Genomic DNA, 16,629 nt, shown 5'->3' on the forward strand with positions numbered 1-16,629 from the left:
TGCATCAATAAATCTGCAACATTTATGTACACTTTGGCTGGCAGAGTATATTTAATTACCCTGCTGTGATAGAGGTTGGGAATACTCGAGCAGAAGGGGAACGCGCCTGTAGACTTTCAGTTAGAAAGTGCAACCTAATGGCTTTTGTCTAAGGGATAGGAAAATTGAAAGAGTGCGTTTTGCCCAAGTAGGAAGGAAATTTGCTCGCCAATCATCAGCCCCTACTTCATTTTAATGGCTTTTTAGGGAAGGCTTAATATCCCAGAGAAGCGTATGTGCATTTTAAAATAAATTATATCTGATATTTTTTGGTGCAGCAATATATTACAGTTTAATTGTTGTTATCTGGAGGATACCAATCTTAGAAGGGCTTGTTGGTTATTTATACAAATTAAAGTTAGACAGTGGTCGGCAGTGCACATTGCAATATTTAATGCTTCTTTTAAGGGTAATTATTTACCCAGGGTGTTAAAGTAAAACGATGCTCAGCCACATAATGGCATTTCTCTGAGAATCATTGAATTTGGCTGCACTAGCAATGCACAATGCTTGCTAGAAAGTTTTGTTGTGTTCAGATTTATGCATTCAGACTGCTGTGGCCATGCGCCCGTGCTGTTGCAATTTACTTATTTCCATAATCCGCAAACCTATTTTCCACCATTGTTGTCTTACATCCCTCATGTGCAGTGACCCTAGTTCACCTGGCTGACTGTATGCATGAAGAAGTGGCAGTCCAGTGAGGGAAAGGAGCTCTTTGGATTAGGGACCACCTCCAAATACACTATGCCTATTCTATTGATGCTCAAAGTTGGTCATTGGTGAGAGGGATGGTAACAACTTGTTTAAAAAGTGACATACACACGATGCAACCCCGGGCGACAGCAGCACTGATGCGTCCTACTAAATGATTCGAAAGGATGATTCAGTTTTGTTGATGTATGTGTTCAAGGTTTGCCTTGTTGACCTAGAATGATGTTGACCCTGGTTAAACAGGATGTTCCAGACTAACTAGGTGCCTGTGAGATAGTGCTGCCTTCTCTGTGGCCCATGTGTGCACATGCACTGCAGAAGCAACTTTACCCCGCCCATTCCCCCTTCCTTCCCTTCCTCTTATATATTTTCATGTAAAAAGAGTGCTTTGATGGGAGGGTCATCAAGTCCATGATTGTTTAGACCAGGGCCCTGTGTTTCTCCACTGCTAATTAGTGCATGTCCCAAGTCTCACCTTTCCACTCAATTTCCACGTGCTTTGTGTCCTAACACCCTGCTTAATTTTTCTAGGACTAAATTTAGAACAGTAACATAACAAGTCTTACAATAATTTTGTGGAAAAAACTTGTAAACAGCCTTTGTATTGGCCTTTTCTGCATTGGCTGCAACTAAAAATATATTTTTAGGTTGATGGATAAAATGTTTTACGCCCCAACCCTCCACTCTTTTCTTTCCTTCACCTTTCTTCTCTTCATTCAGAGGTAGTTCTTCCCAATCATTCCCAAAATGGGAGTGTTTGCCAAACTAATTTTTTATGTTTAATTTAACCTTTTTGGAATGAAATTTATGAGTGGAAATTGGGCATGAAATGTATTGGCAATATTGACTTTTTTAGTACTTTTGTAATATTGGCAGTGAACTCCTAACAATAAAACTGTGATTAGGAGAGCAGTTCATTTACTGAGGTAGTAGATTCCAAGTGTGAATCCGCATTTCCACAGATCAGGGTTGTGTGAATCACAGTTAGGTATGTTATCATGCTGATGACACTTTTTGTTTACCAAGGGGTTCATACATTTCTTTGAATTAAGCTTGAAATTAGCAGATGTGTACTTAAGTCCTAAACCTGGCTCCTTCACTTGAACAAATTGTGTGTGGCTGGTCACATCACTTTTCCCTGTGCCTTGGCTCTCCTCCCTCCCAATGTTGGGTGCACTCAAATATAGGATAATATCAGTCAGTATTAAACACTATATTTATCAAGTGAAAAAACGATTGGTTTAAAATATGGTTTATTTTAGAAAGCCAGCTTTTTGGGGACCTAGGATTAATTTACAATCTAGTTTATGCAGAAAATGTTTAAGCTTCAAATGTATATTTTGTTACTGACTGATGTGTTATGTTTATTCTCAAAATGTCACTACTTGCATCTAATGCAGATTTTTATACACAATGCAAACCAAATCCTACTTTAATGAAAGATTCAGAGGCAACTAGTGTGATGGTTCTAGGCGATGGTTTGAAGGGTAGAGGATAGTAAGAGAAAATTGACATGTAGGTCAGACTTGGGCTTCCACAATAGAAATAACAGCCCCCTGCCACCACCCCTTTTATTGCTTGAGGAGATTGAACCTTTCAGTAGAGGAAGGTTGTATGAACGAAGGAGACCCCAGTAGCATACCTATGGCGGGTATGTGTCAGAGAACTTTTTAAAAATAATTCTGGATTAGACAGATAGCTAGTGCAAAGTGAGAGTTGTTGGCCAAACCTCTGCGTGTCTTTGGACTTTAGGGTAGTGGTGGTACGTGAAGGTAATTAAAGTCAGACCTTGAGGATAACCATACATGGAGAGAGCGATGTCATAATCTATACTGGAACCTCCACGGCAATGACCACACTGGATATTTCTATATAACATTTTTCAAAAACTTTTAGTTGATAGAAATAGGCAGAGGAAATTTCAGAAATATGCGGCTAGAAGGACAGATTCTGTTTGAAAATTAACTTTTCACCACCTTCACGTTGCCCTTGAAACTTGAATCAAGTTGTTGAGGCTGGAGAGATGCTCATGTTCTGCGGCACACGGGCGGCCGAACATCGATCTGTTCTCCAAGGAGCACCTTTCCTCACCAGATTTTGATACCCCTCCTTGGACCATAAATGGAGAACACATGCTTTCCCCAACATGGGCTCTATGGACCATGGGGCCTATGGCAGATCCACTGTGGTCAGGAGGATCGCCACTGGGATAAATATTGTGTCCTAAATATCATCCCATTGAGTGTAGATTTTCTACTATTAACCCCAATGTGGCAATATGTCTCTGCATGACATTTTAGCAAACAAATGCAGGACACATATGTCTAAATTTTCTATTATGAATTCCAGGGGGTGATATTTTTGTAAACAATACTTAGAGCACAATATTTATGTATGATGATATTCTGACAATTACATTTTGTTAAGATATTGACAAGAATGCTCTTAGGGGAAATGACAAATACCTGCAGTTGCTCACCAGCTCGTGAGGATCCCACATAACTGACACCAACCTTGTGGTACGAGAAAGGTTTTTTTTGTTTGTTTCTTTCAATTGGGCTCTCTTTTAAAGTTTCATTAAGGTCCCACGTCATTAAATGGAATCCACTTCTAAACAAGTCGTTGGTTGCAAATTAGACCAGAATATTCCCAGCTGTTGTGTCACTTGTGAATAATGCTATTTAATTGAATCATCTGATTTTGGCAAGAGAATACTGGGATGTTTTGATCTTTGATAAATCTGTGCGTCTATTTCTGTAATGCTATTATTTTGTTTTCAAAAATATTTTGGGTTTGCGTGCGCATGGGTGCAATAATAATTATTATTGGCTGAGGATTCAGCAAGGTTAAAGTCTGAAATAACTATGCACGCCTCAGAGGCATGTGGCAAATTAACATGACAAAATGCACTAAAGTTTTGATTTTTGCTGCATCTTATAAATTGTAGACTTAACAAGACCCAGCCTATCCTCAGGTGTTGCATTTAAAAAAAACTGGTGTCATTCGAATGCCTATCAAAGGTAAACCGTAATCTGCAGTTTCATCTCAAAATCCTTCTGTAACTTAATGTTGTCTTAATTAATTTAATTGCTGCTTTGCTAGTGAACTATCCAGGAAGTTAATTCTCCATTTGCAAATTTCAGGTGAAATGCTCGAGTCCCTGCAGCTTGACAGCCTTTCATCTTGCTTGGATTGATAAAAAAAAATTACAATTAAGGAGCCTATTAAGAGTATTTCCGTGGGCCATGCAAATCTGCCCCATTCTGATTTAGCAACTGGTTCCTGTTTCATCACAAAAATCCCTTAGTCAGAGACGTTTTAAAACGTGGGCAAAGTGGGCTCTGGCCCAGGGCCCCAACGTGTGTGGGGCAACCGTGATAGAGCCTGCTTTGTTTTGCAGAGAGTCTTGCCATGGTAACCTTTAATAATTGGGTAATGTGTGAAAGTTTATTATAGACAATTTGCAGATAAAGGTTGTTTCATGAAACATCCATAAAAAAGTTTCTTTTAGATCAAAACAGGACCTCACATATGAGAAATGGGAGGGGGTCACAGATTATTTGCAGTAATATTAGTGAGCTGCTGCTGTGTTCCAATATTGAAAACATACATCACTATCCCTGAATAATCAATGTAAACACATTTAAAATGTTGACGAGTGTTCCTGTGCATTCTCAGGGGGCTGGCCAAAGTGGGCATAAAAGCTGAAATTGGATCTTACATTTTGGGGCCCTGCTCCAAACAGAGGCCTCCAAAATACGTTTGCCCCAGGGCCCCTAAAATCTTGAAGTTGGCCTTGCCCTTATGTTATTGCTTCACAGTTCTGGCTGATCCACAGAATTCAGACAGCCTGCCAGACACCTCCATGAAACCGGTGAAGTAATTTAGCACTGTATCCGGACCTGTAAAACGTGCACTTGGATATATTGCAGCTGTTCTAAGAATAGCGCCATCTTGGACAAAGTCGGTATGCCATTCTTGACTAACCGGTTGAGCCGGATATGGAATACTCGAGTAGTAGAGCACACTGTTTACACAATACTCCAAGCTCGTCGTGAACCTGCTGGTTTTTCCAGCCGTTCAGATTTCATATTCAAACAAATGCGCGTGCACAGACGTCAGCCTCCCGCTGAAAGGAAGCAGTGCTCTTCACGTCGCACGTTCGAATCCCGCCATGGCCTTCTCAGCCTTTCATCATTTCCTGATGGGTAAATTGGGTGTCTTTGAGCAGTGTAATAGCAACAGCTGTTATTCACAGCACTTAGGGATGGCAGAAGTTTGAGATCGAAATCGCCTCATCACTACATAGAACATTATTATTATGATCATAAGTATTGGTATTGTTACTATTAACTATTATTCGAATTTATCACTATCATCATCATCATCATCACTCGCCTGCCAACCTCCTCTTTAGGGGAGGTGGCAGGACAGAACAGTTTGGCACTGGTAACAGTCTATAACCGAGGGTTTGAGAGTTGCCACCAATCAGAATGACATTGTCTGAACAGGCAGACTTCTCATCCACTCACTTGAGTTAGTTGGCTGTGGGTGTACGAGTTTCATGGGTATGGATATGCCACAGAAAAGGCCCTTTGACACCTTATCCAACATCTTGGAGCATGTGGGACTAGAAGTTCCATGGGATGGATATGCCACAGAAAAGGCCCTTTGACATCTCATCCACCATCTTGTTGGATGTGGGCGTACGAGTTTCATGGGTATGGATATTCCACAGAAAAGGCCCTTTGCATCTCATCCACCATCTTGTTGGATGTGGGCGTACGAGTTTCATGGGTATGGATATGCCACAGAAAAGGCCCTTTGCATCTCATTCACCATCTTGTTGGATGTGGGAGTAAGAGTTCCATGGGATGGATATGCCACAGAAAAGGCCCTTTGACATCTCATCCACCATCTTGTTGGATGAGGAAGTACGAGTTCCATGGGATGGAAATGCCACATAAAAGGCCCTTTGATATCTCATCCACCATCTTGTTGGATGTGGAAGTACGAGTTCCATGGGTATGGATATGCCACAGAAAAGGCCCTTTGACATCTCATCCACCATCTTGTTGGATGTGGGCGTACAAGTTTCATGGGTATGGATATGCCACAGAAAAGGCCCTTTGACATTTTATCCACCATCTTGGAGCCTGTGGGACTAAGAGTTCCATGGGATGGATATGCCACAGAAAAGGCCCTTTGCATCTCATCCACCATCTTGTTGGATATGGGCGTACGAGTTCCATGGGTATGGATATGCCACAGAAAAGGCCCTTTGACATCTTATCCACCATCTTGGAGCCTGTGGGACTAAGAGTTCCATGGGATGGATATGCCGCAGAAAAGGCCCTTTGCATCTCATTCACCATCTTGTTGGATGTGGGAATAAGAGTTCCATGGGATGGATATGCCACAGAAAAGGCCCTTTGACATCTCATCCACCATCTTGTTGGATGTGGAAGTACGAGTTCCATGGGATGGATACGCCACATAAAAGGCCCTTTGACATCTCATCCACCATCTTGTTGGATGTGGGCATACCAGTTCCATGGGTATGGATATGCCACAGAAAAGGCCCTTTGATATCCTATCCACCATCTTGTTGGCTGTGGATATACGAGTTCTATGGGATGGAAGAGCCACAGAGAAGGCTCTTAGACATCTTATCCACCATCAGCCCCATTCATGAATATGTCTTGAATGTGAATGTAAAATGTATACATGTACAGAATACTGCGGTGGAATTTGCGCCTGCACATAGTGGATGCCGTTAACAAGGCCTGAAACTTGTAACAAACAAATTCGTGATGACTGGCACAACTCATCTGTGCATGTGGAGTGCAGGCGATGGTTGAACAATGTATGCAGCCATAGAGGAAAGTAGCTGGCGGTTCACAGGAGATGACCATGGCAAAAAGAGGAGCTCTAAACTGGGATGAAACTTGTGCTCTGCAGAACTAGCACTTGGCCAGAAAGTGTATGTATCACAGGGCTTCGAAAAGGGGTTGGAATGCACTTTCTGCCCTTAATGGGGCACCTCTGTTTTATCTAAATTACATTTCGTTCTGCACCAATTATTCTTAAATAAATATTGTGTCTAGAGACTGGTGTCGGATGTGGAGCAATCGTTTTGTCAATGCTAAATAGAAAAATAATGATGTCGGGCACATCTGAGTCCTACATCACTGCTCTCGAAATTGATAATAAATGAAAGTCTGGTTAAATTGAAGTGCTTAATTTGAGCCGGTGGTTGCAGGTGCGGCCCTACGGCATTCATTTTTGGGGACCAGTACTTATTTGATGTCATCAGACTTTTTCCCAGAGCAAGAGTGAAAAACACAGAAAGGGGAAACAAAGAGGAAGAGAAAGACTAAAAAAACGCGTCAAAGAGCGAAAGCCGGAAACTGCAAGAATGAGATAAATATGTAGGGAGTGTCCGGTGGTGAAGTAAAGACTCTTGAGGTGAAATAAAAATTACGCAGCCTTGCACCCTGGACTATGATTGCATCGACCACAGACGTGTGAGGAAAACTTTGGGCAGGCACTGTTTCTTTTACAGATTAAGCACTTGCAATTATTAGAGTATATTGTTAAAGTAGGGCATCATAATCGAATTGCTTTCTCAATATGGAGTCGATGCAGGGCTGTTAATAACATTTGCCCTTTAAAATGTTTTGTGAACTTGTGACTAGTGGACATTGTGTGTTTTTGATGCTATTGGATGCCAAATTAAACGTGGTTTTACAGGCCACAGATGCACGCACAGACACCTATTTCTTATGCCTTTTTACTGATGTGAATTGCGGTTCCTGCTAGTTTGTAAAATTTGCCTAGTTGGTGAAGCACTTTTGTAAGTTCATGTCCAGTCAAGCTTCTAGGACCTAGAAGGATCAAAAGACAACACCTTCTGGATAGGAGGTGCTGGATGCACAGTGTAGTTTGAACTGCTTTCTGATGGTAAGAGAAACAAAGTTGCAAGATGGATGGATAGAGCAACTTGTGTAAAGACAAGTGCATATGTCTCCAGGTAATTCTCTGCAGGATAAGTTGGGGTGTGCAACCAAAGGTTATGGTTACTTTGCCCATGGTATCCTCCATTTCTGAAACCTGCCGGCACACGCCTGGAAGATCCTTGGCCATAGAGAGTCCTCATCACTATTTCTAAAGCTAGGTTAGGAGCTGGAAGTTTGTAAACATTCTTCAAAAAAATTAGAGAGCAGGTTCTGCAAACAGACTGAAGGAAGGGTAACAGAGGAAGGAGGCTGCATTTATTGTACGAGGGCTGCTGTAGGGTCTTTGGGCATGGGCTCTTCCACGATTGGTGTGGCATTCTAAAAGCCAACAGGTTAGCCTGGAGTTGGTCGCCTCATCCACACAGGGCAATCCTTTCAGGCTGTAAGCATCAAAACCTAAGCACAGTTCAGTGCAACATGTATCTGTTTTAAACATTTTAACAACCACTTTGCACCTTATTATTGGTCTCCTGATGCTATTGGCTTCAGATGTGGAATTTGTTTTATTTTGCAGAGGGTTGTCAGTCAGTGTCCCTAAGTGTCCATAGGAGGCTATTCTGAATATTGCACATCTGCAAGCTGGAGTTAATACTGCAATGGTCTTGGCAGCAGAGAGAGGTTAAGTTTCTAACTGGAAAGAAGATGACCATGCTGTGTTTATTAATGCAGAAATTAGACGGGAACAAATTTGACCCCGATTCCTAAAGGTAACTTATACTTTAGAGTAATTTACACTTATCAGTAAGTTTACTACTTTTGTAGTGTCAACCTACTCCAAAAGTGTAACTTACATGTCTCTACCAAATTGAAGGCCCTGGAAGCTATATACTTTTGAGTAATTTACAGTTTTGAGTATGTTTACTACTTTTAGGCTATTCACAAAATCCAAATGTAAGTTACACTTTTAGGCTAAATTTAAACTCGTATTTTGTGAATACCCCAAAAGTAGTATATCTACTCAAAAGTGTAAATTGCTCAAACGTGTAAGTTACCTTTGTAAATCAGCCCCCCGTCTTGAATTGAAAGGCTTGGGGAGTCAGTTGAAAGAATCTTTTTGTTTAAACTAGGAGCCAGTGGAAGTTTCTTATAATCGCTGATGCAAGCTTCTTTGCATGAGAGGCCAGAGGAGGCACATAGCAGCATTGTTTTTCTACGCTGCAGATGTTATGTTTGATAATGATCACAGACAATGCGGTCTAGAGTATTTTAAAGCAGTCACTGTAGGAGCTAGTGGTCGTGCTTGCAATGAGTGCACAGTTTTTCATGTTTAGGAAAGGCACAATAAATGTCACTTTAAGCCTTTGTTATGTTAAGAAAGCTACATTTAATCTTAACCAGCAACTCTGACCTGGAGGGATATGGCCCTTTCAAAGTCCAAAATAAGTTATGACTCTGACGTTTTTAGATAACAAAAATAATTTACCCAAAATATTAGGGTGGGGGGGGGGGGCATACAGTCTTATACTCTTTCATACCCCAAAAGATATGCTTAATTTGGGAATCAGTTGGACACAGAGAGCCTTTGGTATCTAGCCTTCAATAATGTCTAAATAATCTCTTTTGGTAAAAAAAAAGTAGTTGCATGTATTCAGCATGAGCTTGACATGCCTTTGGGAATTTTAGCCAGACTGACAGGCAAAGGGAACATCATCCTTTGAACAGCTTGGGTGACCGCACAGAGCGCTGGTGAAACCCACAATGTAATCTACCGTCGCCACGGTTTGTCCAAGGTGGACTGTCTGTGACTGGTCACTGAGGATTGAAAAAGCCCCTTCAGAAAGATGGCATTGTCCAAAATGTCAATTATTATCAGGGTGATAGCTTCACCTTTAAATCTAGCCACAGCCTTCACTGCTTCATCCCTGCCTTGAGCAAGGCTGTTTCAGTCCCACACTCTGACCAGAAGCTCAACTGGAGAGGACCAAGGCATTTTCACAATTCTCTCCATAGGTTCGATCAATAAGGTCTAGACTCACAGTGGAAGAGAATTTTGCCTGAACTTTAGAATAACGTTTATGCTTCTCTGGGAAGTGAATGACTGCTTTTCATTTGAGTTATGATTTCATATTAGACGCGTTAGGTTTATTCATTCATCCTTGATGAAATTTCGTAAAGACCTTAAAACCTGGCTCTTCCGTCAATGATAACTGTTGGACTCATTTCATTGCTACCTCAAGTGGTGCCGGGAGACCCCATGTGGGTAGCTGAGCGCATTATAAGTGTAATTACAAATACAAAATACAAATACAAGAGATCTGAGCTTAGAAGACCTGAATGGCTTTGTAGTAGCAAACAGTGATTTAGGTCCTATTGGGAATCTGTGGGAAAGCCTTTCTATTTTCTATGAGTGGTGTCTGCAGTTCAAATTGAGGAAACTGAAAGGAAAGGTTATTGTGGACAGTCACCGCCTATGAAAGCAACTCCTACTTGCCGGTCAGGGTGAACTCTTGCCTAATGGTAGCAATTAGGAAGGAAAAATATTAAGATGATCTAAAACTTCTTGTGCAGGTGCTTGTGGTGAGCCATGCATAGAGCTAATAGTGCTGTGACAAATTGAAATACAGTTTTAGAGACACTCTGCTTTATGGATCATATAGTTTCAGGACAGAACTGTTGAAGGTGGTGATTTGTGAGTTGAGTAAGGGTCATGCTGCTCATCTCAGCGGTCTGTTTCCCATTCCTCCAATGTGTATGTCTGACCTTCATTAGCACAGCCTCTCACCTTCTCCACAGAAGTCTTGCCAGGTCTCCTCCACCACAAGACCTCTTCCCTTCATCATGGTGTAAGAGCTTCATCCCCAGTTGCGGCGGCATTGCTCGTGGGTTTGGAGGGAGGTGGTGGTGGGGGGGGGGGGGGGCAGGGCATTGCGCAGGGAGGGAGGTCAAGTGGAGGTCGCGTAGGAGAGGGGGGGGGTAATGTAATAATAATAATTCAAAAAAATTACTTAACTTTCCGCCGGCCGGGTCTTACATCTTCCCAGCTCCTGCTCTCCCGCCTCCGGCAGGAACCAGAAGCAGACAGGCAGGTTCCCTCCCCTAAGCCAATCACAACGCTGATCAGGAAGGCACCTAGCCAGGAGCTTATGGGGAGGCCATGTTCTCCATGTCGGCTGCATTGTAGCCTGAATGGAGAAGGGGAGAGTGCGCATGACTGGTTTGGGCGGCCCCAGAGGGCCGACTAAACTGTCTTAGCGCTCTCAGGGCAGGAGTGGGCGCACCACTCCTCCCCTGCTCGCAGAGCAGACACTCCCACCTGCTCGCAACCAAGCATAAAATGGTAATAACTAAAAGTTATTACCATTATATATTTCTGCTTCTGGCACTGCAAGAAAACAGGGGGCAACGCTCCTCCGTCCTTGTGGAGGAGCCGCCCCTGTACATCCCTCATGGGTCTTTCTTTTCTTTTAATTCTCTTTTCAGGTTGGTCACTTTCTCCTTTCTCCCATACCATTCTCAGCCTGCCCTCAGCCATTTGAGGCCGCATGATTACTTGTTTTCCCATAACCAACATTCACAGTCACTGCACTAGTGCATCCTCGCTGCCAGTTTTCAAGTGCACGTACACTACTCCGCGTTACATCCCACCATCCTATGAACACTCATGGTAATACCCACATGCACAGGTAGTTAGACACTCACTGCTGGAGCCGAAGTGTTGCAGTCACTAATATTTTCACTGAGTCCCTAACGCACCCAGATCATCATCTGTGCCAACGTTCACCAGGGCACAGTTTGGACAGCAATGCTTAAACTTCCTGGGTGGTGCTAATTTAGACAGCGTTGCTATTTTGCATCATATTACACACTCCAGGGGAAAACTATTTTGCAGTATTTCCGTGGTCAATCAAGCAGATTCCCAAAGCAGAAATAATTGTTCATTTCTGTCTGAATAGACAATGCACAATGGACAGAAATGCATATTTTGTGGCTACCGCAAGATAACACTGATGCCACAAAAATGAGCAAAGCAGCACACAATTACATCATGCGCTTGCTATTAGTTGCTAATAGCAAATTGCTGCAAAATGGCACTCACTGTTCTCTGGTCTCTTATTTGTATACTAAGGATGGTCACATCCATCCAGAAAGTCATAGCCACCTACCCTTTGCTGATGAAGTCCTAAAACCATTTATGACTATGAGCAGTCGACATGATATGCTCATATAACACAGTCAAAATATCCTCATTAACCCATTGACTGCCGGGAATGGAATATATTGCACTCACATCCACATATAGCACTTATTACACATTCTTTTGAGTCCTGCCTTGACAGAGTAGTAGTCTACATGACTTGTCAGTGACATTGGAATTATGCGGCGGGATAGGGCCAAATTATGCAGTAAGAAAAGGCAAATTATGCGGCATAATGTTTCACATTTTGTAATACTATTACTTCATGTTTTGTCCTTTTTAAACTTGATAACAGTGTGTGAGCTTTGGTTGCACCCCATTAGTACCAATTTAACACCCAAATGTAACAATAAGCAAATTAAAGTTGATCGTTCCAGCTTTGCAAAGGGCCTTCCACCATGATGCAACATGTGTTGCTGCGGTTTTAGTAACTTTTGAACCGTTTGAGCTGGGATTTTTGTTGTTGTTGTTAAAATCTGCAGATATTGATGATGGATTATGTGGCATATGCGGCAAATGTATAGATATGCGAAAATCGCTGCAGCAGCACAAACGCATAATTCCAGTGGCTCTGCCTATTGTTCCCAATGTATATAAAATATACAGACAGTGGGCTTTGGCTCCACCCAGCAGAGTATAACTCTCTCACCACATGCTGTTGGCAATTTGATGTATCATTCTGCGTTTCAGGAATTGCTTCTATTGGAAAGCATAAGGGAATATTTTACATCTGAAAAGTGCATTCACATAACATGCATTTGTAAAGCGCATATTCACCCAGAATGGTATCTTGGCTCCAGAAGTGTGGCTCAATGGTTAGTGGAGAAGTGTGGCTAATGATTGGAGCGGCAGACCCGGACGCAGAGGTCTTGCCCGGGACCAGGGTTCAATTCCCTGCCTCAGCGGGTCTTGGACTCAAAATTCCACGGACCTGATAATTCTCGCCTCGGTGCCTATTCCAATCATGAAGTCCCACTCTGCAACTCTGGGCAATAGCTTGCTTAATCTCCACAACGGCCCCCACAACGCTAAGGATGCCTGGCCTCCACCTTGGGGGTGCCCAGGAGTGGACGCCTCACAGGGAGAGCCAGGATGGGTTCCACAGCGGTATTCGTACAAGCGCCTTGAGACCCTTGCGGGTGAGTAGTGCGCTATACAAGTATCAATTTACATTTACATTACATTTACAAATAACAGATGTATATTGTTACCAACTGAATGGTAGTCATTTTATCGGCCTCAGAAGAATGAAAGTGGACCTGCTAGGATTCGAACCTGTGACCATGATGCCCCTACGACCATGACTCCCCTACAGTGAGCGCATTAGTCTACTAAGCTACCATAGAGGGTGGCATTCAAACATCACACAGATTGTGACTTTCAAACTTTTATTGCCTAGATGCATTCCATAAAGAAAGCAATCCTTGTTTGTCACTTTTTCCCACAATTGCCAAAGGTAATAAGGAAGACTTAAATGTGGTACACATGTAAACTGTATTTGTTAATGCTTGCGTTTACATCTGTTGGCACAGTCATAGTGACGTTGCCAATGCTTGTTTCTTTCCTCTCACTCAAACCCTCTATCTGCATTAGTCTGCTATGATGGATGCTGCCATAATTATTAGCTATACATTTGCCTTCTCAAACACTAAAAACACATTGGAAAAAACAAATACACCAACAGATGTCTGCAAATGTTGGCGTTGCAAATTCTTGTTCGGAACGGTTGATGGAAAATGACCTTTACTTTGTATTTTTGCCAATTAGAATGAGTTTTATGGACCAGAGTGTTAAACAGGAGTTAGGATGAAAGATGCAGATTCATTAGAGTGCGGTGCATGCTAATGAGCACTTCAGCTGCGGGTGGTAGCCAGAGCCCCAATAAATGCAGATCTAAGCGTGTGTGTCGAGGCCATTGGACTTTAACCCCAACCAAACTGCTTTCTTATTGGCTCAGGCGATCTGCTGCACGTTCGTCTACTCGCTGAGCAGGGGCTGTGACACAGACAGCTCAACGTAGCCCTATTTACGTTGCCACGGCGAGTTTGGGAGGAATGAGGGGGCAACCCACACCGACAACCATTTGTGTGTGTAAAAGGCCGCTTTATTGAAACAGGGGCATATCACAATTTTATTTAAACTGGCACTTTGCCTTACAAAACTAAAACCTCTCTAAACATAGATTTACCAGACCCCTTGACTCTTCCTCCCCCACCCCTATGATCCCCACCTGATAAAAATCCCCACCCTGCAACATACAATGTATAACTTCCAATAACATTAAACATTTCACAATCTTTTCACATAACATTTAAAACTCCTACCCTCCCGTGACCTACAATCCTACCTGACGTCCTGCAACTGTAACTAACGAACTTCTAATGTAAACTTCCAACCTGCTTAACCTTTCCCCGCTCCTGTTCACCAGCTCCCCAAACTTAACGATAAACTACCAAACACCAGCCAAACTTGGCCAACTTCAAAAACAACTCCGCCAGCTCCAAGCGACAGCACCACAATTGTAGAAACAGCTATGCACGTGTTCCAAACACGGCCCTTGCCGAAAAAACCTAGCCTAACATCCTCCCACAAAAACCCCAAAGCCCAGGGAGGGCGGGGACAAAAAATCTAACCTACAGCGCCCCCAGTCACCAGGTCACCAGAACCTAAAATGGTGGCTAGACGGGCGCTAAACTCCTCTAAATAGCCTTGGGCTACTTTTTGAAATTGGGCTGCCTTTGGGCTACTCCCAAGGCAGCCCAAAGCCACAAAATGGCTGCTCCCGTCTAGTCCCCACCCCCTCCCAATCTGCTCGGGGACAGACCTCGCGGTGCTCGGCTACCCCCCAAACCGCTCTTGTGAACTATGCCATACGTATTTTGACATCGTCATCTTTTATGTTAGTTTATTAAGACAAAGTCTTTAAAACTTTTCCACAATCCCAAGCAAGCCCGTCCAATAAACGTTTTTACTTGATTTAAAACGTAAAAGTCAGTTTCTCAAAAGCTTTTAAATTGATTGATTATTGGAAACATTACCTATTACCATTATATCACAAAAAAGATGTAAGAACTACAAGTTGATGAAAGACAGGGTGCTTACCATATATATATATATATATATATATATATATATATATATATATATATATATATATATATATATATATATATATATATATATATATATATATATATATATATTTGTAGAAATATTTAATGGCTACACAAGTTATGTACGTTAAATAAAAAAGTAGTTAACCGTTTTTGTTAAAACTAACTAATTAGGCCGACGGTTCTCAAAGATTTTGCTATGACTGACTCTTGTAGTAAGCGTGGGGTTATCCAAAAATTGAAGAGTAGGGTTGGGTTGGAATCAAAAATAGGCCCCGGGCTCAATAATAAATAGTGGTCCACATTTGCTGATTGCACCTTTTCGTAAAACATTTCTTAAGTGTTTAAGGTATTATGAAAAGAAGGGGGGGGGGGTTCTCTAATAGAGGCATGTTTCCTTACCTTCACGGAGATAAAAAAAAAAGGCAAATGTTGCCAGGACTCTTTGTGCACGGATGAGGTCACAATGGCGAACCTTACTTGGATTTAAGTGAGGCCCGGCTGAACCTGCATACATTGATGGGCCGGGAATGTCAGCTCCGCCCCGTTGGTAAAAGGGAGGCAACAGAGGCCCATCTGCATCCGGAAAGGCTGCTCAGGCCCCAACTGGGCTGCTAGCGGCATCTGAACAGCACGGACACAGACCAAATTGGCCACCACGCTGCCCAGAAAAGTGTCCCACAGTTGCAGCTTAGATACCGGCCCATTGCTACATGAGTAAATCCCATCTATCCATAGGAACAGGTTTGTGAATTACTCTGTTTTAAGAGTACATGCAACCTCCATGCTTGTACATCAGAGCGAATACTGTATCTGCGAATTCGGATTTTAATTAGCACCATATATCATTTTTCACTATATTATAATTTTGTTTCAACATGTACCTGATATCCGTCTTCTTTTCTAATATCGCGCTGTATATTGCCTGTTTGGTGTTATATTCATTTTTCCCCTTCATTTTGCTCTATTGTTTATTTCCTACTATATTTGTGCATATATGATGCACTGGCTTATGTTATGATTGTTTGTTTTCGTGGTTATTTTTTTATTGAAAAAAAAAATAACCTAAAACCCCCAAATAGTGCCATATATTAATGGCATCGCCAGACTGATAGGATCAGGGAGGAAATGTGGCTCATTGGTAGAACCATTGTCATTAGAATTTAAGGTACCATGTCTGAATCCTAGCCTTGGCCCAACATCCTGTGATCCTGGGCAAATCGCTTATCTCCATATGCCAAAAAAGGAATCGCGTATAATTTAGCCTGGTTCTGTTGAAAGTGCCGTAATGCCTTCGAGCAACTTTGCTCTCTCAAAAAAAAAACGCAAACAAAAATCCCTAAGAATGGCAATAAAGAATATGATGTGAAGTTAGGGGCAGATAGGACTTGCGTGTGGTCTTATTTTGTTCTTTTTAGGAGTGATTGGGCACCTTAAAGTGCATTTTTGACCAGCATGTTTGTTGTTTCTGTACAGTGCAGGAAGATGAGGTACGTCCTTCTTTTGAGCCCAAAAAGACTTTAGGAGTAAGTCACTTTGAGTGTGGGTCTGGTTAGTGCTGTGGACGTTACATCACTGTTTGCTTAATATTGTTGGCTTGCAAAAGTTTGAG

The 16,629-nt window shown here is 42.2% G+C and overlaps 1 protein-coding gene across 2 annotated transcripts in view; it reads left to right on the forward strand.

Annotated features, from left to right (window-relative positions):
* The window catches only part of PHF2 (PHD finger protein 2), a 444,998-nt gene that overhangs the window by 112,312 nt on the left and 316,057 nt on the right, over positions 1-16,629 (forward strand). The gene's annotated exons all lie outside the window — the stretch shown is intronic.

Source organism: Lissotriton vulgaris, chromosome 9, assembly GCF_964263255.1.
Source record: "Lissotriton vulgaris chromosome 9, aLisVul1.2, whole genome shotgun sequence".
NCBI classification, from domain to species: Eukaryota; Metazoa; Chordata; class Amphibia; order Caudata; family Salamandridae; genus Lissotriton; species Lissotriton vulgaris.